General features: G+C 43.1%; 2 protein-coding genes and 3 non-coding genes across 13 annotated transcripts in view; 2 read left to right on the top strand and 3 right to left on the bottom strand.

Annotated features, from left to right (window-relative positions):
* Positions 1–22,756, bottom strand: part of LOC126268011 (craniofacial development protein 2-like) — a 492,966-nt gene that overhangs the window by 361,011 nt on the left and 109,199 nt on the right. The window lies entirely within an intron of this gene.
* LOC126268005 (F-actin-monooxygenase Mical) overlaps positions 1–22,756 on the top strand; it is a 505,795-nt gene that overhangs the window by 128,465 nt on the left and 354,574 nt on the right. For 2 of the 9 annotated variants that reach the window (XM_049973388.1, XM_049973383.1), the window contains exon 3: positions 20,415–20,468. The exons of the other annotated variants lie outside the window; for them this stretch is intronic. The gene's annotated coding sequence lies outside the window, so the exon portion shown is untranslated. The remainder of the gene's footprint in view (positions 1–20,414; positions 20,469–22,756) is intronic. 9 annotated transcript variants of the gene reach the window in all.
* Trnas-cga (transfer RNA serine (anticodon CGA)) lies at positions 13,913–13,987 on the bottom strand. The gene has a single exon. It is a non-coding gene; the product is annotated as a tRNA-Ser (tRNA).
* On the bottom strand, positions 14,213–14,287 carry Trnas-cga (transfer RNA serine (anticodon CGA)). Its single transcript has one exon. It is a non-coding gene; the product is annotated as a tRNA-Ser (tRNA).
* Trnas-cga (transfer RNA serine (anticodon CGA)) lies at positions 15,046–15,120 on the top strand. Its single transcript has one exon. It is a non-coding gene; the product is annotated as a tRNA-Ser (tRNA).

Here is a 22,756-nt window from a genome sequence, read left to right on the forward strand (position 1 = left end):
CGACTGCTTTTTCTTTTAGCATAGTGACGGAAGAATCCAGGCGGTCGGTAGAGAAGTCGCTCCAGTATTTCTAGTCTAATTCCGTTGTTAACACTCTTACAGCTAATGAATACACTTGCTGGATAAGTTAAGGGACAAGGAAATTTAAAGTAAAGCAGCCAGATAAAAATTTACTCACAGCCCGTTCAAAAAAAAAAAAAAAAAAGAGCGCAAATGTGCGCCTCCAACTCCTTTTCTTGAGATCATTTAAATCGCCCATGGTTTTTCAGCATTTGCAGGCCTGTATTGGAAGACGTGAAGACGCAGAGTCACAGCAACCACATTACTTGATTGGCATCACAGTTACACACTAGTCAACTGATGCCAGAAGGAGAAATCGTATTCGTAGCTTGATATTCGTTCAAAGGCTTAATCCCCAACCCTATTAGCTATTTATCTCTATTAATGAACCCTATAAAACTTAGTACAAGTGAAATACTATAATAAGTTAGTAAAATCCGGAGCACAAGACGGTTGCATCACGTGAATAATAATAATAATAATAATAATAATAATAATAATAATAATAATATACATCATGCGGTCATAGACGTTTCGGAAGTGTCAGACTACTGATAAAATAGAAAAACGAAAATAAGAAATCCAGCATAGTGAACTCATTTGCTATGGTTGCTGTTCTAAACAATATGTAGTGGAGAGCCGAGGAAAATGGCCACGGTGGGCCAAATGGCCGTTGGGGTCCTGGGGGCCATAAGCGTTTACCGCATGGCGCGGAAAACGCTTAACTTATTCTCCCTAGAGATTCCAGCAATCTCCTGAAGTCTAATCTAATCTATTTGCTGTGCCCTTCCTCAGAATTACAATAATTTTTGTGGATTTTAGCGATCCTAACGTAAAGTAAGCGGCCAGATTGTGTATTTATTGTGGGGACGGGATGTGACTTCTGACTTTTTAGTGAAATTGTGTGGTGTCACACCCTGACTCCATAATCCTACTTAAGTTATTGAAATTTCGTTTATGCTATTAGAGGCTGTATAGCTTCTGTGTAATGTCGTCGATGAGGGGAAAGTGGCGATCTCGGCGGTGGTATGTGGCCATTTGGTGTAGGAGGAGAACGTAAAAGCAGCAGCCGAAAGAAGGGCGCCGCAGCGGTACTCACAGAAGGTTACTTGACCTTGATGCGGGGGTTCGAGTCATCTCCGGGCATGGACGTGTGTGTTGTTCTTAGCATAAGTTAAAGTAGTGCGTAAGTCTAGCGACCGATGACCTCAGCAGTTTAGTCCCTTAAGAACTCACACACATTTGAACATTTTCCCACCATAACCAAACTTTACTATTCCTTTGGTGCCCCGTGATGTGTCCAGTCAATCGACTCCTTCTTTCAGTCAAGTTGCTCCAAAATTTTATTTCCTTCCCGATTCGATTCAGTACCTATTTGTTATATTACACTATAGGGAATACTGCGACCAACCACAAGTTTTCGAAATGATTTTATTGTATCGTTACCAGTTTTTCTCTTCTGAGCCCACCGTCAGAAGGTAGCTTTGATTTCTTGGCAAGTTTTACATTTGTGTCGTCGTGAAGAGTTCTCCTTTACATATTATAAGGCAGAAGTTTGATTTTAGTTTTCGATTCATGCTGATTCAGGAGCTGAACTAAATGCAATGCAAAACTTGTATGTGGTTTATTTCATGGATTAGCACACTCGTAGATTGAAGAAGAAACTTCTCTATTGTAATATGTAAAGGAGGGCCTCATATGATGACTCAAATCTACCATCTGACTATGGGCTCAGGCACGAAGCTAGTAAGGGGACATAAAATCATTTCGAAAAAAACCTGCGACTGATTACAGTATTTCCTGCAGTGTAATTTAAAAAAAACTGTCTTCTTAAACAAAAAAGGATAAAATAATTTTCATTATTTATCCGGTTTATCATCTAATCTTTAGCATCCTTCTGTAGAAGCACATTGCAGAAGCTTCTATTGTCGTCTTGTCTGTAACGTTCATTGTGCACCTTCGCTTGTGAACAAAGCTGCACTCAAGAAAATGCTGCCGCATATAAACTGCTAAGAAAAGGTAAAGTTCACAAGACAAATAAACTGTTAAAGAAAAATTTGCGTATCTACGGAAGTTTGCGGGATTAGATGGAACAGAAATTGGGAATAGAACAATAAGGTTCCTCAAACTAAGAAAAATAATTTTACTGACGAAAACAAATCAACAACTAGAATAAAGGCAGTCTCATTTGTAAAATTAAAGTCCATTGTATGGTAAAATACAATATCGTCTTTCACCATCCCCTCATCGATTCTCCTTGGCTTGGTGACCACAAGGAGCCATTCTTTAACGGCGACGCTCCCGCTGTCACCCATTGTGCGAGGACGGTTCGTGCGACTACACACTGAGAAAAGGAAGAGTAGCGTCTCACGTCTGATCGACATCGTGGCCATTATAGAAGGATCACAATCTCAAAATGTTTCAAGGATGGGGAAGGAAATCGACCGTGCCCTTTCAAAGGAGCCAAGCCGGCATTTACACAGAGCGATTTAGGGAAATCACGGAAAACCTAAATCTCGGTTGTCGGACTCGGATTTGAACCGTCGTCCTCCCGAATGCGACTCCAGTGTGATAACCATTGCCCCACCTCAAAAGTTTCGAGTTGTCCCAAGCATGTCCAATCACGATCATGTTATTAAACATTGTAGGTCATTCCATTCGATTAATTCATTCCAGTCCGCCTCCAAAAATGAGTGGTCAGTACGGCAGCGTGCCATGCGAGGGGCCCGGGTTTGATTCCCAACCGTGTCGGGGATTTTCTCCGCTTGGAGACTGGGTTTTGTATTGTCTTCTTCGTCATTTCATCCTCTTCGACACGCAAGTCGCCGAATTGGTGTCAACTAAAAGGACTTGTACCAGCGACAGATCTACTTGACGGGGGGCGCTAGCCACATGCACATTTCATATCATGTGGCATTAGACAAATCCTGTGCTCGTCAGGTTACAGAACCCGACGCCGTTGGTTAAAGTCTTTCCTTACCCACGTGCTTCGCGCTCCTCGTTGGGGGAGGGGGGATGGGAGATGGGAATAGGTAGGTGGAGGGAAGGGGCCGGCTGATATTCTTCCCGTAAAGGACAATGCGAACAGGTTCTAACCTTGTGAGCCCCTTAGAGTTATGTGACCGTCCTGACAATGTGCATAAGCCGTATTGTTCAGTTGAGGATAGGAGACAGAGGGCACTCCATCGAGAATGCCGGTGTTCTTTTATCCACAGTGCCCAAGTGGCTGTAGGTAGCGATTTCCTGTGATCAACAGTGTTTCGAGGAAGAGGTTTCCGATAAAACACACACACACACACACACACACACACACACACACACACACACACAGCTTGTTTCTTTGGTGGTTCGTATTGAGACGAAAAGTATGAGGATTTATGGCGTTGTACAACAGCACAGCACGCAACTATACTGTATGCACAAAAAAATTATTCGCTCAAGATAAAATGTTTGCGACATTTATTTCAAGATAGCATTGTATAGTAGAATATCTTTTAACTGTTTTGATTCAAGCTGATGCAGCAAGTAACATCGACAAAGAAGTTCACGCTTAAAAAATTATGTACGAAGTCGTTAAAACAACTGATCGCTTATAAAACGATGCATTGCCTAGTATTTGGACAAATTAGCCTGCTATTAACGTTTACTTTAAAACTGAAGACTCCGACTACTTAACTACTAACTTTTCCGAAATGCCGGGTATGTCAGAAAATTTTTTATAGCTCGGAATTTCAGCTGGCTGCGGCGTCTGTGCAGGAGGTCCGGACATTTTCATTCCTAGGAGAGCGCAGTTTCTCTTTCCAGAAATAACTTGAGCGGTGTTCTCCCACATCGTGCCAAATTCGCGTCGGTCAAACTAGCCTTGAAACTTCCGTCCACCAGGATAATAATTAACCAGCGCGCAGCAAGCCAGTACTAATTTCGCTACGTTATATTTCCGTAAGGCGTGCTGAGAGTGGGTCGTAACATTTACGTCTGCATCTACACTGTGGTTGACGGAGGGTACTTAGCATACTAGTGAACAGTCGTTCCTCCCTCCCTCCCTCCCTCCCCCCCCCCCTCCTCCTCCTCCTCTCGCCCTTTCCTGTTCCAGTCGTGAATGGCTCGCAGCAAGAACAATTATCGCGATAAGCCTCCGTAACGTCATGGTCTTTCCTCGAGAGATACGCAACAGGAAGAAATATATTGGTTGACTCTTCTAGGAACGTACTCTCCCTCTGAATTTTAACAGTAAACTGCACTGTACACTGCGACACTGCGAGATTTTAGACAGTAAGTCTTTCTTTTACCTGACAGCTTATGCTATACAGAGATAACTACAGCGTTTTGAGATTGATATTTCATATCGCTGTTGCTGAAGGCAAAGGAGTGTCCTCGAACTTCCTACTGAAATTAAAGGACAAAGACAAAGCAGATTAAGCAGGTGATGGAGTATTATGGATACATAATACATATATTGCTAACAGGGGAATCATATGCCACTTTTCGAAGACAACCGTATTTACGAACCTGGCTGTTGAACAAGGCAGAATAAAAACGTTGAAATCGGTACTGTCATCCTGAAGAGCAACAAAAATCTCTCAAAGCTGGATTCGTGGCCATTGTAGTCTCTCTCTCTCTCTCTCTCTCTCTCTCTCTCTCTCTCTCTCTCTCTCTCTCTCTCTCTCTCGTGGTTCCAAGCGGGAGCTCCGGGCAGGCTCCGGTGGAAGAAGTGTCGCCAATTGATCACAGCTGCATCTCCATATCGGTCGGTGTCAGCAGTATTATATGGACAGTAGTAAACTGCTCGTCCATTGTCATTGTGATGAAACTTGTCACAGTGTAAGGACACAGCTGGACGCCGAAACACAGTCACGCACTAACGCGCCACAACAAACAGTCCACCACAACGCGAACAGTCTCGATTCTTGCATGTTGTGGTAGTGCTTGAATGCCTTTCGGTGTCAGCATTTATTTGCGGATTGTCTTTCTGAAGTAGCTTTTTCTTCTTTGCATTTTCATAGTCAGATATGATGGATGACATCCGAGATTCACAAATGATTGATGTGCTCGTATCATTGTAAAGAGCCCTTTGTTAAGACATCCATTGCACTAAGTGAGATAAATTGTCTGTATCCTATCGAGTCTACGTTATTTACAACAGGTAGGAGTACACCGTTCGTCGTACCATAATGACATAAGAAAGCCAGCTTATTAAGACCCTGTGACACGGTATTACATATCGTTGTTACGATGTTTAGCTATAGTTGTAATTTAGAAAGCAAACGTTCCTAATTGAATTATTTTAACCGATCTCAAATCGTTCTTCTGTCACTCAAAATGTAATGATTAATTGTAAATTAAACTTCGCACTCCAATTAAAATGATGTCGACCTCTGGCGAAGAAAACCATATATTATGCTACGAAATATAAAACTTGACACAATCTATTAATATTTTGAAGTGAGTGGAAGGTAGCGTATGATGAAATAACAGAGCAGAATTGAATACATAATACAGAACAAGTAATCCTTTTGTGTTAGTCCTGTTGTAGTGAAGGAGATGCTCGCACAGATTCTAAAATTACCATGTTCATGACTCGATGCATACTCGAGTCCATCACAAGATAACATTTAGATTCGACACAAAATATACATGCTTTTGCCTGGCAGAAGAGTTAATAATAATGTAAAGATTCCGGTTTTCCATATCACTTGTCAAAGCATTTTTTAAAAGCGAAATATATCTGAAAACCTCGCCATGAGATTCTATATTAAATTCTCTGTGCTGTATCACGCAGTGGTATTTGCAATTGAAAGTCGAAAGTTAACGGAGGCAAACAGCACCGTTTAGAGCCATATTAGTTAAGGTACCAGCTATCCTAGAAACGCGATTAGTCTTGATATCATCCCACATATACTTACGTAAACATTACCAGCCATGTTGTAGTTCGACAAGCAAAGTGTGTATATTGTTGAAAACGGAGCATTTAGGAAGGATCTGATCCTCAGCGTTCCCGTTGTGTTTCCTTTGGTTTTTTATATGTGCTCCATCTCCGAAGAGATCGTCCTACAGACTGTCAAAGAAATCTCTCTATGTAAATGGAAATGTCCTGACTGATGCAGTGGCTCATCATTGCCCAGCCCAAACCGTTAAGGATGTGAGAGGGTGTTGATCTTATGCTGTAAGCATCGTTTAAGGAGTTTTTCGAAATTTCACTACTAAGGTGGACGAAATAGGGGATGAAAGGTTTTGAGAAAATATGTCTGTCTTAAGGCAATTTTCGAGCTAGAACTATGAAAATTGATATTTAGTTTCATCGGTCAGAAACAAAAAAAATTTGTTTTAGTGTTTTTGGAAATTCAACACCTAAAGGATGAAACGGGGTGGAAAGTTGTACGAAAACATTTCATTATGAAGCATTTTTAAAGCTAAATTTCACGCATACATGTAGTATTGTTCTATTTGCGCATCAGGATGCTTGCTGAAACCTGATTGTCATTCAAAAAGTGTTTGATCCCTTATAATTGTTGTCTGTAAACATCGCCTGTATTTTCGCTGTTACGTGGGATCATGCACCGATTCTGACTTGACACGTCCACGTTTCATCAAATACCATCTGTTCGTGTGGTGAGTTGCACTGGTAGTATGCCAAGAACTAGACAATTTTCAGTTTCAGTTATTTCATTTATCTCGTTTGCTACTATATGTGGCGACTCTCAGCCGTTTCTTAGGATTACTGTTATGTACTGCAGGAACCGCTTCTTGTGCTCTGTGGCAGAAGCCTGTAACGTTGCCGATCGAATGTGCACAGTAATGTGTCCGCTCGATAACTAACCCGTCAGGTTTTCTAACATCAATGAAGTGTGGTTTGCATTTTGAGGATTACTGTGATATATGGGATCAGAAAGCGAGCACGGAACGGTGAGTGCAGAGGGAGTCATAATAACGAGAATGATAAAATGGTTGGTACATGTTGGTTGCACGTAGACAAAGCATTTACTAGAGGCGTAAAATGCAAAAGATTATCTTTGTTGTACCTATTTTTAATTTTTTACTATATTAGAAGTTTTGACTTTTTATATAAAATGGTCGTGTTTTTAGCATTTTTTGTGGTTGTTATATGTTGTAATTCATAACGAAATTGTGATTCGCTGTAATAACTATAATAATAATAATAATAATAATAATAATAATAACGATTAGGTAACGGTAAGGAACTATGTATCAGTAGCAATATTAGTCCAGAAAATAAATGCGAATATGTTGGCGGAAAAATACAAAAAGTGGCACTGTACAAAGAGGAATGAATACTAGACAGATAAGATTTAACTATAAGAGCCATTTTATTCTTGGTTCTATATAAGAGGGCGAAGGGTGGAGGGGAATAGTTAGAGAAAATACCATCAGAAAAAAATAGCGTTCTACCTTTGCCGTAACAATCAATTTTTGTGTTTGAAAACAATATCGGAAAAGCATCGGGGTTGTTTTCTGCACTGTATTGCACTTCATGTGTGAGAACTCTAGTCGGCATCGTTGCCCAGGTGGATCTGGATGTTGTGCTGATGTGGTGCTGCGGATTCTGCCTGCTGTTAGGCAGTGATCTAGATTGCACACGAACCTTGTCTAACGCAATTCTCACATTCACGTCTTGAACAACACTAGATGCAGTCGCTATCGCACCGTTATTCATAGGCTTCGGTGGTGATGCTGTGTGTGGCATGAGAGGGGTTTCGTAATTGTCGTACTCTTTCAAAACTTTTTTGAATGTCGGTAAATGTAGTTAGCGACCTACCTTATTACACTAATCAACAAACTGTAACCCTTTTCCTGCCTCTGATTTGTAAGTGGATGGATGTACCTAATTTTGGTGTGCTCAATTTCCTGGTAAAAATCAGGATTTCCGCATCACGTCATTTTTCCTAGATACCCAGCAGAATCGAAAATAACGCTGGCGAACAATGAGATTTAAAACAGACAAGGAATACCTATTCGTAACTGCAGAGCTCAACGATATTTAATATGTATTTATGGTCAGGACGTCAGTAGGTGGTCTAAATTAATTCACAACATATATTCAGCTTTAACCTTCTTCGATATTCGAAAAAATGTGACAGCAATGCTCATCTTTTGTTTGCCTTTTCATCACTACCCCTAACAAGACCCCAGCAGTTGCCGCCATCATTGAAGGTTTCAGGTGACCTTGATACCAGTGTCCCATCGCACGAATGGCTTTGTGAAAGCGCTCACACTGCTTATAGCTTACGGCTCTCAAATGTTCCGGAAAGAAGTCAAGATGTGTATGTAAAAATTGAATTTTAAGGGGTAATCTACACATCATGTTCTTGTAGTTTTCGGACAGATCTTCTACAATGGAAGCAATAACATATCATGTGTTGCCCAAAAAGCTCTTTACAATTTCTTTGGAAGAGGACCAAACCGCTAGCTCGATATTTGTAAGTTGGATATCAAATGTTGAAAGTTTTCTTATTTGTGGTGCAACAAATAAACCTTCTTTCAGCGTTGCTTCACTCAATTTAGGAAAGTTTTCTTTCAAATGACTGAAGGCCCGACCTCATTTATCCAAAGCTTTTACAAAGCTTTTGAGAAGGTTCAACTTGATGAAGAAGAGGCAAAATGATTTTATTAGGCTCAACCGGTGGAGTGTTTTTCACGTTTTCGTTTCCAGATACATATGATTTCATTGTAGGCCATTCCTTGACGGTATAATGGCTCTTGGTTTCGCGGGGTGTCCCATAGGCACAAAAAAAAAAAAACAGTATTTCTTGAACCCGCCCTCTAAACCTATGACCTGGAAGTTAGACAAGGAACAGGCTGCCCTTCGTCCTGGGACACAGACAGATACGCTGAAGATAAATTTGGATAGTTTATTTTATGTCTAGTTTTGCTTGAATGCCCTAAAATATTTGTGAGGAAGAAGTAAAAGTATCAGAAATGGTCTCGCCACACCACTGGAACAGCGAATGACATGGCTCTGCGTTTGCGTTTCAAAGACTCAGTTAATGTGGTAATGCAAGCAATGGGAGGTGCAAAAAAAATTTTTTTTTTCGTCGTCATCAACAGGACAACCAAAATACAATTTACACGACAATATTAATTAGCTTAGATATAGGTTTTCCTTGAGATTTTGGGATGAATTTCTCACTAACAGCAATTGTTGTCGGCGTGATGTAGACAACAAAGAAGTTAGTCAGTTGCAATTTTTATTAAATGTAAGTTTTAAATACCACATCGTTTCACTACCTCTCAAAGGAACACTAGCTGAGATAACGAAGACTCACAGTACAGTATTTGGGCCGAGGCACGTATGAAGGTAATGTACAATGCCCTGGCTTGGATTTACCCGGCCAAATGATAAGCACTCGCGAATGCACAGGAAAAGTTTGTGGGCTCTGCCATGTACTCACTTTGCAGTTCAGTTATCGTATGTTCAAAGTTTTCTTGTTGTCAAATATCCGGTAGAGGCTGTGCGACATCGTACCGTAAAGCCTACTAGACAGATCCCGAGGGTTACCAGTAAAGCATCAGCTGGCGTGCTGCCAAAGACCCGTGTGAGTTGCTGGCGATACCCAGACTAAACACGAAGTCCGCTTCAGTTCGTTGTGTACGGGGCACAGGCCAGTGGAACAATAGAGGCGACCCGCCGCTAGGCTGGCGGCTCGATAGCGGTGTGCTGTGGCGTCGCCGGGGACGCCGTCGTTCGCCGCGCACGACAGAGGACAGGTGCCGCCACACTAGCGAGCAATACAGGGTGTTTCATAAAGGTGCATCCCATTTCACAGGACTGTAACTTCTGCGTGACTGAAATCAGAAACTTGGGGTGAATTTTAACTTGCATATAGGAATGCAAAGTTTTCGTTTTCAAAACATTCGTCTGCTTTCACCTGCTTACACGTACAACATTGGAGTACTTTTAAAATTACACTTTAAGTCAAATTTTTCGTTTACTTTTTACAGATGTGTAATATACCGTCCACCTTACGCACGACAAACATCCTGACGACAGTCAGACTCGTTCCATACTTCGCGAGCATTCACTGCTGTCGTTAGGTGGCTTCGCATTCCACTCAAAGTTACTGGGAAGGGTGGTGCATGGACGGAGTGTCTCACCAACCCCCGAAATAAAGTAACCTACCGCGAGATCAGGCGACTTTGGAGGCGAAATCCTTACACTCGTTACGGAGGATATATCAGGCAGCTCATTGTTAAGAAATGCTCTTATATCTAGATGAGAGTGCAGTGGTGCTCCGTCCAGGTGGAAAATGAAATTTTCGCACGTTCACACAATTTTGGAAGAGGCCAGATTTCCAAAATACCCTGTTGTGTGAATCCTGCAACTGTCTTCTCTGCAAAAAAAAGAAAAAAAAGATGGGGAGGGGATCGCAGATATATTATCGGGAAACGGGGGGGGGGGGGGGGGGGGGAATACGAAGTTTTGGATAGTCTTTCACGTGCTAGTTTATGATTTGCGGCTGCTACGTCCCACATATTCCTACGTCGTGGCGGTTCATTTTTTCGCAGAGATGGAACGCAGGCTCATTACTGAACACTTAATATAACAGGATATCATTTTCCATCTCCACACTCAGAATGAATCCCCAAAACTGTTGTTGATCATAATCATAAGCATGTAGCAATTGAATTCCGTATGACTTCAAACACAAACGTCACTCAAAACACGTCAGGTATTTTGGAATATCTATACTGTATCGATCACTTAGTTGTTACAGATTACATTAAGCGATCTAGACAGTATTGTCCGCGAAAGGTTATAACGATTCTTTTTAGAATTAATTTTCTTCTTTATTTAGGTGCGATGACTGTTGACGGCTGCTGTATATGTGCGCTTAGCGGACGACGGAAAGTCGGCGGTGCACCAGCGCTGGCTTTCTGGAAGGAAACGCTGCGCATTGTCGACCATGAGGTACCGATGATCGCGAGCTAAAAGCAGCAATGATCCAGAAATATCATCGTCCGATGAACTGGCCAATAACTGAAGATAAGCCGCCAGGTATTTGGCGGTTTTTATTCCTGCGCCATCCGCGTACGACGCTGTTTCCTCCTGCTGGAAACGGCGTTGCCTTGTCTCGAGAGGCACTCAGAACCTTCATTAGCTACTGGCACCACGGGGAGGGCAGTGTCGCGCGCCGTCCGAAAGACCCGATGGGAGGTGGTTATATGGCGTCAGAAAAAATGGAGGCGCACCATTGATACGTGTGGCCGAAGACCGTATTGCACAGAGAAGTTTCGAGGAGACGTTTATGCAGCAGTATATTATGAAGAGTTTTAATTGCAGCTCGGAACAGATTGCTGATTCTGTAACATTAAATGTAACCGTGTTTTTGCGTGTTAGTGATATCCATCATTCCGAAGGAGCAGTTAAGAGAAGAGTCCAAAAATTGACGGCTCGTTTTCTGCATTGTGTGTTGCGTGATGTTCGGTTGGAACGTAAGATTTCGGACGACAGTTTCGCACGTGACATGCTAAAACAGATTTATGTTCGCTCACTAGGTTTTACATAAATTTGCGTAGGAGAGCTGTTCCCAACACCAAATTAAAATAGTTACTGTTTCCAATCCCACAAAGTTGACAGTTATTTCCAGAGATTCGCCTTTCATTACCAGGCAAATGCTACAGTTAGTAATTCCCTACCACATATTTCTAGTCGGGAACTCAGATCATTTATATAAACTATAAACACTAAAGGCCGTGTCATACTTCCCGCATATTTCGTTTCGTTAGGAACGTCATACTGAGTTCTGTCTGCTAGAGTGGCATGAATCAAGTCACAGATTTGATCCTATGCTCGGTAAGTTCATATTTTGCACGCTGAACGAGAGTGAAGAACTTTATAGAACGGCTTTTGGAAGTGATGGAACACGGCGTCAGCCGTGGCGCCTTTGTCTGTGGAGCTCTGAATATCATTGATACATAGAGTTTAACAAGATCTTTGTTTGTGGAATTTGTATTGATTACAGTTAAGCAGATTTTATTCATGAACCGAAATGTTAAACTGGTAAAAATGATGAGTTCAGAGGGATCGGCTGTTTGTTTAATTTTGGCACAGGTGTGTTGCAATTATGAGAACGTCGTGGGATGTAATTATGAGATGTACGGCCTCTGAGAAGCCATTACGCTCCTGATACAGGCACGCGCAGGGCTGTAGTTGGCCGCGGAGCAAGTGTCCCTTGGCCGTCCACTGACTCACTGCCGCTGGCGCAGCCGACCTGATTCATGACTGGCCGCCGTCGCCGGGATAACACGTACACACCCGACCTCCAGCAAGTGGCACGCGTTTCGGCGGCGAGGGCGGTGGCAAGGGTGTCACCTCGCTATGTCAGCCAGCCTCCCATCGTCACGGCTGCTCATCTGTCTTAAATGTTCAACTCCTGTAACTAAACTGCAGTATATGCATTCGTAACCCGCGTCCAAATTACACTGTCGTATTGGCCATGCTGTTTCTTAAATCTCGTATAACTCGTAATTTTAAATTTACCTCCTATATGCAGAATGTCCCTCCTAAAAGTCGTCAGGCGTATTTGCTCTTATGTTTCGGCAGGTATTGCAATTTCGTTTTTTTCAATGTGCACCTGGAGTAAGTCCACACAAATACTGCTCATCACGTCTTTCGTGCTACGTCCAGTGTAAAGGGAAAGCGTGGGTTTCTGTAGCGTTAAAAATAAAGTTATTTTTAAAGCGGAATTTTACGCGTCTAATCGAAAGAGCTGTCCCACATTATTGATTTTCTGGACATGTATTAAAATGGATATTCAGACACAGTAAGCAGTATTCCAGCAGCAACAGCACTGCCATTGCCCGCGCTGACTGCTACCGCCATGCAGTAGCACTGCTCAATCGCTGCTGTAGTACTCGTTATTGTGTTTTAATGTCCATGTTAATACATGTCCAGAAAACCAATAATGTGGGAGAGCTCTTTCGATTAGGCACGTAAATTTCCGCTTTAAAAATAATTTTATTTGTAACGCCAAAGAAACCCATGCTGTCCCTCTACACTGGGCGTAGCACGAAAGACGTGATGAGCAGTATTTGTGTGGACTGACTCCAGCTACACATTGAAAAAACGAATTGGCAGGTACCTGCCGAAACATCAGAGCAAATGCGCCTGACGACTCGTCGGTGGGACATTCTGTATTTGAAAATACCCGTAAAACCAGTAGAACACCAGATAAGTCGCCTCCACTGGGATCGGACCGTCAAACTACCCTACAAATTTGAAGAGGAATACAACTCAGCCTAACAACACAGAAGATTATATTATATTTAACATCAAAATGCAGTTAATTTGTCGTCTTCCTTTATCTCGGTGTGTTTAGTCCAAACTTATTGTAACTTTTATAAGTCTCTCAAAAAAATATGATTTGGTTTCTCCATGGTTTCTTCTTCTTCTTACACTTCTGTCTCGTGTTAGACCTTGCTCGGCCTGTTGTGAATATAGTTTGGTCCTTCCATCTTTTTTCTGGACTTCCAGCGCATCTTTTACCTCGAAGAATATATTTCCAAAAAGTAGCGGTAATCTTGATGCCTCAATTCTCAACAGATTGTATATACATTTTTGCCTGTTTTCTTTCTTTTTTTCGTTTGTATCAACTAATTTCAATTTCTTCCTTATATATATAATGAAATCTTCTTTCCTCTAGATTTTTTTTTTGTAATTTCATCCCCTTTTTGGATTACCTTTGACGTTCCACTTTGTTAATTTTACATATTGCACTACACCAAAGTCCTAGCATTTTTGTTTTTCCTGTTCGTCCAGGATTTTCGTCCGATTTGTTCTCTTATGTAACTTGCCAGTAATTTCGAATTTTGAAACTTCCTGGCAGATTAAAACTGTGTGCCCGACCGAGACTCGAACTCGGGACCTTTGCCTTTCGCGGGCAAGTGCTCTACCAACTGAGCTACCGAAGCACGACTCACGACCGGTACTCACAGCTTTACTTCTGCCAGTATCCGTCTCCTACCTTCCAAACTTTACAGAAGCTCTTCTGCGAAACTTGCAGAACTAGCACTCCTGAAAGAAAGGATACTGCGGAGACATGGCTTAGCCACAGCCTGGGGGATGTTTCCAGAATGAGATTTTCACTCTGCAGCGGAGTGTGCGCTGATATGAAACTTCCTGGCAGATTAAAACTGTGTGCCCGACCGAGACTCGAACTCGGGACCTTTGCCTTTCGCGGGCAAGTGCTCTACCAACTGAGCTACCGAAGCACGACTCACGACCGGTACTCACAGCTTTACTTCTGCCAGTATCCGTCTCCTACCTTCCAAACTTTACAGGAGCTCTTCTGCGAAACTTGCAGAACTAGCACTCCTGAAAGAAAGGATACTGCGGAGACATGGCTTAGCCACAGCCTGGGGGATGTTTCCAGAATGAGATTTTCACTCTGCAGCGGAGTGTGCGCTGATATGAAACTTCCTGGCAGATTAAAACTGTGTGCCCGACCGAGACTCGAACTCGGGACCTTTGCCTTTCGCGCACACTCCGCTGCAGAGTGAAAATCTCATTCTGGAAACATCCCCCAGGCTGTGGCTAAGCCATGTCTCCGCAATATCCTTTCTTTCAGGAGTGCTAGTTCTGCAAGTTCCGCAGAAGAGCTTCTGTAAAGTTTGGAAGGTAGGAGACGAGATACTGGCAGAAGTAAAGCTGTGAGGACGGGGCGTGAGGCGTGCTTGGGTAGCTCAGTTGGTAGAGCACTTGCCCGCGAAAGGCAAAGGTCCCGAGTTCGAGTCTCGGTCGGGCACACAGTTTTAATCTGCCAGGAAGTTTCATATCAGCGCACACTCCGCTGCAGAGTGAAAATCTCATTCTGGAAACATCCCCCAGGCTGTGGCTAAGCCATGTCTCCGCAGTATCCTTTCTTTCAGGAGTGCTAGTTCTGTAAGTTTCGCAGAAGAGCTTCTGTAAAGTTTGGAAGGTAGGAGACGGATACTGGCAGAAGTAAAGCTGTGAGTACCGGTCGTGAGTCGTGCTTCGGTAGCTCAGTTGGTAGAGCACTTGCCCGCGAAAGGCAAAGGTCCCGAGTTCGAGTCTCGGTCGGGCACACAGTTTTAATCTGCCAGGAAGTTTCATATCAGCGCACACTCCGCTGCAGAGTGAAAATCTCATTCTGGGAATTTCGAATTTTGTCTGGCCGCGTTTGAAGGCTGCTCGGATGTAGTGGGAAAAGAGGGCTGTCATCTTACGGCCTTCCAACCTGCCTCATTAATTGATTTATTTTTTGTGTATTTATTTCGACCAAATTTTCTTCTACATTATTTTATAACTGTAAGTATAGGAACTCCTCAAATGGCATAAAATCCGCACCGAATATTAGATGAACCGATTTCTACTACTTTGGCTACATGTGCATTGCCCTAATTAATGTCAATCTTTTTCTGAGACTTTTTATCTCTTTTTAAACGTACGCAGTGTTATATGGCCTTTACTGTTCACAATATGTGAACAGTAAGTGATATGGTGAATATCGTCGCAAATTGCGTGAAACTGTACGCGTATTATGTTGCTTTTTAGAGGGTGTCGCACATAACTTTCTCACCTAAAATAACTTTCGACGCACAAAGACATTTGTAATCGCTTCTCAACTACGCATATATTAAGCAGGAGTTTCTGAACAAAAGCAAAGACCCTGTTGTAACTTGATACATCTCCGAGATAAAATAATTAATTTTTTTGAATGGAATTGACTGTCTTCGTTCCAGAATAGTAGACTTAGATCTGTGTGAGACAAATTCAGTGACATGAAACTTTTAGCTCTGGCAAAATCTTACGAAGTAAATATACACTGTACATGGGGCATTTTGTGCTGTTGTTGCTGCTGTCGTTCGAGTGGAACGCCACCCGAAATCTGACGTCGCTTTGCACGAAAATTAGCGCCGCCAAAGCAAATACATGTGTTTGTGTCCCTCTCGACGGAGAGTGGAGAGTGAAGTAAACTTCGGAGCGGTACGTTATTCGAACGTTCACAAGAACAACGCGAAAATCGTCATATTCCGTGTATTTGTACTCAACAGTTTGTAGTCAGGCCTACAAGAGAGTCATATCACTGAATATGTCTCATACAGACCTGATTTCTGCCTCAAAAATGCTACATGTCCATTAAAGAAAAAAGATTTTTATCACTGTGATTAATGGAGTTGCGACAACACTTTAATCTTGAAACTTCCTGGTAGATTAAAACTGTGTGCTGGACCGAGACTCGAACTCGCGACCTTTTCCTTTCGCGGGCAAGTGCTGTACCAACTGAGCTACACAAGCACGACTCATGCCCCGTCCTCACAGCTTTACTTCTGCCAGTATCTCGTCTCCTGCCTTCCAAACTTTACAGCTCTCCTGCGAACCGCTCCGGCACACAGTTTTAATCTGCCAGGAAGTTTCATATAAGCGCACACTCCGCTGTAAAGTGAAAATTTCATTCTAGAAACATCCCCCAGGCTGTGGCTAAGCCATGTCTCCGCAATATCCTTTGTTTCAGGAGTGCTAGTTCTGCAAGTTCCGCAGAAGAGCTTCTGTAAAGTTTGGAAGGTAGGAGACGAGATACTGGCAGAAGTAAAGCTGTGAGGACGGGGCGTGAGGCGTGCTTGGGTAGCTCAGTTGGTAGAGCACTTGCCCGCGAAAGGCAAAGGTCCCGAGTTCGAGTCTCGGTCCGGCACACAGTTTTCATCTGCCAAGAAGTTTCATATCAGCGCACACTCCGCTGCAGAGTGAAAATCTCATTCTGGACATTTTAATCTTTGTTTCATGACTTCCGCCGGTACCAACATTTGTCTAACTGAAAAGAATTTACAAATAGTTTTACCGAGTAAAATGTTATCTGAGGGGGGGTGGGGGGGAAATTTGGCAACTCACCCTACAGCGAAAAGTCTGATATCTGTCCCTGGGACTGACGGTTGTATCTACATAAATAAATGTAACACGCTAAGCGTAAATAAGTGAAGAGATCTATAATTATTTGATTACATACATTAAGCAGTCGCAACCGTTAAAACACCTATAAGTTTCATTCGGCCGATTCTTGAGTATTATTCGTCAATCTAGGGCCCTTAACGATATAGGACTGAAACAAGCTCCTCGCAAGGCCGTGAAGGGCCGAGGGATGTCTCCCTGCCGCTGTGGCATCCTCTGCCTTGCGACTTCACGCGGATGCGGTGTAGAGGGGCGTGTGGTGAGCACAGCGCTCTCCCTGCCATTTTGCAGGCGCTTCTGCTGGGTCAAGTGGCTCCCCAACTGGCCTCACGAGGCTGAGTGCACCCCGTACCAGGAAAATCATTGACAGTACTGGGAATTGAACTCAGGTCCTCAGCATGGCAGCTATCTACACTGACCTCTCAGCTACGGAGGCGGACACGATATAGGATTCGTAGATAGGATGTTCACTGAAAACCAGTGGTGGACGTTACAAGAGAGAAACATGTGTTTGAATTTTAGAGAATGAATGTTACTTCCATGATAGTAAAACTGTAGAAGTTAGAGTTCATACGGAGGCTTGTCGTACGTGTAGCAAGAAAGATAAAAATCTTAGCATTATTTCACATAACGTTATCTATATGGGATAGTAGCTATCGGTTATCAGTGTAGGGACCTATTTCATTAAATCGATGTAAATGTGATTGGTTTTACAGATACGGGATGTGTGTTGGGAAATCGGTCATGTATGTTGTATCAATAACCAACATCAGTAAAGTACGACTTCAGGAAGTCTGTAGTTTATCACATAATAAAATATACTACTGCTGCATGCTTCCGAAATGCCATCGTCACCAACGAAGGAGAGATTAGAATGGTATTTTGTACCATTCTTGTTCATTGAATTTTAGAAAATTAATGTTACTTTCATGTCGGTAAAACAGTAGACAGACGGTCCGTAGATGAAACAGTTTTCATCTGCCAAGAAGTTTCATATCAGCGCACACTCCGCTGCAGAGTGAAAATCTCATTCTGGACATTTTAATCTTTGTTTCATGACTTCCGCCGGTACCAACATTTGTCTAACATCTGTGCAGCGGTTATGCTAGGCGTATTCTCATACGAATGTTGATACTACAGTTTAATTATTAATTCCCTGCTGACTCAAGGCAGTGTAACCATTGTGGCATGCAAGTAACTTACGAAGAATTCTTACGTCCACCGTGTGTACAATGGTGATTCCTAGCAGGAGCAGGTTTTATGGAATAAATCTGATGAAATGTGTGCTGTCTCGACACTGAAGGAACAAGACTGCTAGTATTACTCATACTGACGAGCTGTTTGTTATGGCGTCCCGTTTTCCTATTTGAATTCAACGTACAGGTGTACATTTTAAAAGGCATACATTTTTAGTAGGCCCCTGTATCATACTGCATTTTGTACGGAACACAACTCTGTCATTAGCACTAAGGTCTTTTGGAACTTAGCGGATCTTCTCAGAAGAGCCCCTGTACATGTGAACGTTGTTCATCGCGGCGAGGCAGTGGTTGCTCTTCACGAAACTCGTAATGCGGATTATTTCTCATTTCTTGGGCGTATATTTCGTGCAGCCAGATCCTGTCGTGACTCTTTTCAGGACTGACTAAATATCAAGGAAGACCCAGACCTTCCACCTGGGAAGCATTATAGTTCATGACAGATGAATATTACTTTAGTAAAATTGACAACAATTTTTTTTCTTTTGATTTCCACTGTAGAGTGAGTGGTATAAAAATTTCTACTTCAGTAATATTGGCAACAATTTTTTTCTTCTGACAAGTGTTTCCTCTCAAGAACTGTATACAAGTTTATCAAGGGGTCTGTTATTTAAAAACTTGATTGTTAGGAACGTGGAGCAAGAAGCTATGTTAATTTTTTATTTAGTGTGTCTTGTGCACAACGATGAATCCCCGTCAATTGCAGTGTAGTTACACATACTTTCAATGAGACCAGATGAAGACGCGGTGTCCTGTAACGCTCTAATGAGCGGTAAGAGATACGTAGTGATTGTTTTAGGATTGAAACTCCATTATATACCAGCAGATTTGTTGTTGTGGCTGACGGTGAACGAAGCACAGTCCCATGTTGCGCTTCGATGGGAATGGGACAATGTTATGCATTTACTAAGAACTAGTGACAAACGGTACAGTAAATATAACTTTTGCGTGTGATTTTTTTTTTCTCTTTGCAGGAGATGAAACGGAACAAAATTCAAATACCAAAACGTCAGTGTGCATTGCTGCTTAAAGCGAGGTAATATTAAGGTTTAGTGCACCGTTGATACCGTGGTCAGTTCACTGAGGCTTTTTGCAGATGATGCTGTGGTGTATCGAGAGGTTGCAACAATGGAAAATTGTACTGAAATGCAGGAGGATCTGCAGCGAATTGACGCATGGTGCACGGAATGGCAATTGAATCTCAATGTAGCGAAGTGTAATGTGATGCGAATACATAGAAAGATAGGTCCCTTATCATTTAGCTACAAAATAGCAGGTCAGCAACTGGAAGCAGTTAATTCCATAAATTATCTGGGAGTACGCATTAGGAGTGATTTAAAATGGAATGATCATATAAAGTTGATCGTCGGTAAAGCAGATGCCAGACTGAGATTCATTGGAAGAATCCTAAGGAAATGCAATCCGACAACAAAGGAAGTAGGTTACAGTACGCTTGTTCGCCCAATGCTTGAATACTGCTCAGCAGTGTGGGATCCGCACCAGGTAGGGTTGATAGAAGAGATAGAGAAGATCCAACGGAGAGCAGCGCGCTTCGTTACAGGATCATTTAGTAATTGCGAAAGCGTTACGGAGATGATAGATAAACTCCAGTGGAAGACTCTGCAGGAGAGACGCTCAGTAGCTCGGTACGGGCTTTTGTTGAAGTTTCGAGAACATACCTTCACCGAAGAGTCAAGCAGTATATTGCTCCCTCCTACGTGTATCTCGCGAAGAGACCATGAGGATAAAATCAGAGAGATTAGAGCCCACACAGAAGCATACCGACAATCCTTCTTTCCACGTACAATACGAGACTGGAATAGAAGGGAGAACCGATAGAGGTACTCAGGGTACCCTCCGCCACACACCGTCAGGTGGCTTGCGGAGTACGGATGTAGATGTAGATGTAGAATCATGGAAAACTTTAATCTGGATGATGAGACGGGCATATGAACGTTGTTTCTCAACAATGCGAGTCTAATGACTAAACCACCTCGTTCGATCACCGCAGTACAAATGTCTACGAAATGTACCCTTGTCCTTTCTGGAACATACTTCACTTCGTCTTACTGAAAACTGACTCTAAATGTTGGTTTTTAATTTATTACAAGTTTGTTTTCGTGGCTGTTCGTGTCCTCGTGTCCAGTCATTTCTAATTGAATTTTCTTATTTTTTAGGGCTTGCTCTTATGGAATGCTGCACTTGCCGCTCTTGACGCCTTAACTTGCATGGTAAAGTCTGCGCCCGCTTTCTCATAGTGAATTACTTTGTATAATGACGTCCATGTCTTTCACACCGATCTACTTTCTTGTGGTCCGCCTCTTCTGGCGGTATATTCTTTTGATTATGTCACCTTTAGTAGTAGTCTAGTGAGGTGTAAGATCCAACTTGGAGATTAGAAGTATTTGCTCCATTTTTTAAATATTTGCTATTCGACGGTAAATTAATACTTACTGTAAGTAACAAACACTCTACATTTCAGTATTTCTGAAGTATCATGGGAGATACGTGTCGGACCTTCAGCATTTAGCGCTACTTCTTTGGACAAAGCTGAAGTCAGTAAATGGCAGCTTAGATGATGTCTTCTTACTTCAGTGTAAGGAAATATGTTGTCGATGGTGCCTAGCAGGTCATTCATCTTGATCCTATTGCCAATGAATATCTCCGGATGTTCTCACCTGACGAGCGCAATAAATAATACGCGACCTTTCGCTGTGTTCGGTATTTTAATGATGGCGGCCACGTGTGTCCTGCAGCCGTTGTCACTGTAGCTATTTTACGTGTAAAATTTCACACCACAACATTTCATTTGACATATTGTACACTCCTGGAAATTGAAATAAGAACACCGTGAATTCATTGTCCCAGGAAGGGGAAACTTTATTGACACATTCCTGGGGTCAGATACATCACATGATCACACTGACAGAACCACAGGCACATAGACACAGGCAACAGAGCATGCACAATGTCGGCACTAGTACAGTGTATATCCACCTTTCGCAGCAATGCAGGCTGCTATTCTACCATGGAGACGATCGTAGAGATGCTGGATGTAGTCCTGTGGAACGGCTTGCCATGCCATTTCCACCTGGCGCCTCAGTTGGACCAGCGTTCGTGCTGGACGTGCAGACCGCGTGAGACGACGCTTCATCCAGTCCCAAACATGCTCAATGGGGGACTGATCCGGAGATCTTGCTGGCCAGGGTAGTTGACTTACACCTTCTAGAGCACGTTGGGTGGCACGGGATACATGCGGACGTGCATTGTCCTGTTGGAACAGCAAGTTCCCTTGCCGGTCTAGGAATGGTAGGACGATGGGTTCGATGACGGTTTGGATGTACCGTGCACTATTCAGTGTCCCCTCGACGATCACCCGAGGTGTACTGCCAGTGTAGGAGATCGCTCCCCACACCATGATGCCGGGTGTTGTCCCTGTGTGCCTCGGTCGTATGCAGGCCTGATTGTGGCGCTCACATGCACGGCGCCAAACACGCATACGACCATCATTGGCACCAAGGCAGAAGCGACTCTCATCGCTGAAGACGACACGTCTCCATTCGTCCCTCCATTCACGCCTGTCGCGACACCTCTGGAGGCGGGCTGCACGATGTTGGGGCGTGAGCGGAAGACGGCCTAACGGTGTGCGGGACCGTAGCCCAGCTTCATGGTACGTCCACCCGGCCTCCCGCATGCCCACTATACGCCCTCGCTCGAAGTCCGTCAACTGCACATACGGTTCACGTCCACGCTGTCGCGGCATGCTACCAGTGTTAAAGACTGCGATGGAGCTCCGTATGCCACGGCAAACTGGCTGACACTGACGGCGGCGGTGCACAAATGCTGCGCAGCTAGCGCCATTCGACGGCCAACACCGCGGTTCCTGATGTGTCCGCTGTGCCGTGCGTGTGATCATTGCTTGTACAGCCCTCTCGCAGTATCCGGAGCAAGTATGGTGGGTCTGACACCCCGGTGTCAATGTGTTCTTTTTTCCATTTCCAGGAGTGTATTTGTATTTTTTGTAACCCAGAAAATAATAGAAACATGTGTTACTTTAGTTTTTCACACAATACCGTCATAACATGTCAGTTATTTAGCCTGAGCATCGCATGATTTTAATGTTGTTTCCAGGCACTGGTTTCGTGGTACTTCTGTGGCTATTATTATTCGCTTGTTCTGTTAGTTCTGTAAGGTTGTTACGAATATTGTTTCCTGTGTGACTAGAGGCATATGGATTGTGACGTTACTGGCTTGAAAGGTATCCTGTTGGTTTTCGTAAATATGTTGGCTTGCAGCTATTTGAATAAACACTTACTCGTGTTTCACTATGAGTGTTTCATGTACACAGCACATACAAAAAGCTTACTATGTTCTGCCGTTCAAGAAATCGTGCAACGGCCTGTCGCAGAAATAAAGGTTTGAGTAACCATAAAAAATTCAGTGAAATCAGCACAAGATGTCGAGAATGATTGGTTGTGACGTCGCGTAAGGCCTTATGCGGCTCATCAGTGACAAATCT

The sequence above is a fragment of the Schistocerca gregaria genome, chromosome 4 (genome assembly GCF_023897955.1).
Source record: "Schistocerca gregaria isolate iqSchGreg1 chromosome 4, iqSchGreg1.2, whole genome shotgun sequence".
In the NCBI taxonomy this organism is placed as follows: domain Eukaryota; kingdom Metazoa; phylum Arthropoda; class Insecta; order Orthoptera; family Acrididae; genus Schistocerca; species Schistocerca gregaria.